This window comes from Hipposideros armiger, unplaced genomic scaffold (assembly GCF_001890085.2).
Source record: "Hipposideros armiger isolate ML-2016 unplaced genomic scaffold, ASM189008v1 scaffold_248, whole genome shotgun sequence".
Taxonomy (NCBI): domain Eukaryota; kingdom Metazoa; phylum Chordata; class Mammalia; order Chiroptera; family Hipposideridae; genus Hipposideros; species Hipposideros armiger.
Window position 1 is genome coordinate 850,995 of NW_017731598.1, and position 1,174 is coordinate 852,168.

The following is a 1,174-nucleotide window of genomic DNA, read 5'->3' on the forward strand; positions in this document are numbered from 1 at the left end:
GAGATGTAGAGGGAGTGTGCCAGGCTGAGGAATGCCAACAAACACTGCGGTTTCTGTCAGGCAAATTCAAACCTCTAGCCTGGGGGAGGCCATAATGATCTGTTTGAGGTAGTCCGAGAACAAGTTTAACTGAACTCCCATCTCCCACTGAAAAGGTTATGAGTGGAATGAAGTCTTTACTTTCCAAAGGTCAGGTTCTGCACGGCATTTTTAGCAAGTATTCTTTTTATCTTTCTTCTTTTTCTTTATTATTTTTTCCTGGGTTCTTTCCCCCCCCCCTCCAAAATTAGAAAGGCTAATTACATGAAGTGTCATTATTACTGGAAGAAAGCAGAGTTGGAGAGATTTTTTTTAAATGATGCCCAACCAACACAAACAGTAAAATCCTAAGAAGGAATATTTAACTTCCCCTTGGACCCAAAAGGTACAGTTTGTGGGTCCGAGGTTCCCTACACCAAATCCCAGTGACCGTCAATCCTGCAAAGAAATGTTTGGGCAACTGTGGAGGCCGCTGTGACCGTAGCCCCTTGGCCTGGCTTATCGCCTTCTAAGGCTGCAGAGAACACCAGGCTGGAGCCACCAGCTGGAGCCAGAGCCTGGAGGACACGGGCTCCCCACGGAAAGGGCGGTGGGGGTGGCAGCAGCACGAACAACACGATCCAGGAACAAGGAAGGCGCGAGTCCTGGAGGTGGGATGGTCCAGATGCCCCAGGGAGGATAAAGGTCCCAGGCTGGTGACTCGGGTCTGGAAGGCCGGGTTTGTACGAGCCCCCCGCGCCCGCCCTCGGAACCGAGTCGAGATTCTTATTTTTTTTTTTTTTGCTCTTCGAGTTTTCTTTCTCTTTAGAGCCGGACCCAGGACCCAGGTCACAATAGCACCAGAGCTGAGATGCGCAGGGGAAGCCCCGTCGGGGACACCCCTCGGGCCCTGGGCAGCTCTGGAGCAGCGAGGGCGGTGTGGGGGAGACCCGGCACAGCGCGCCGGGCCAGCACGGGAGATGCCCACGTTCCAGGGCGCCCGCGCTCCCCGCCCGCAAACTTTCCCCCACCCTGGAGAGGGGTCTCCCCAAGCCTTCCCAAGTCTGTCCCCTGGGGCTGGTCACTCACGGGCAGTGGCGCTGGTGCTCCGACTCTGGCCGCCGCCATCCACACCGGGAGGAGGGGTGGGAGGAAG

The 1,174-nt window shown here is 55.6% G+C and overlaps 1 protein-coding gene across 1 annotated transcript in view; it reads right to left on the bottom strand.

Annotated features, from left to right (window-relative positions):
• The window catches only part of STON1 (stonin 1), a 68,287-nt gene extending 67,113 nt beyond the window's left edge, over window positions 1-1,174 (bottom strand). The window contains exon 1 of the mRNA XM_019655875.1: window positions 1,108-1,174. The gene's annotated coding sequence lies outside the window, so the exon portion shown is untranslated. The remainder of the gene's footprint in view (window positions 1-1,107) is intronic.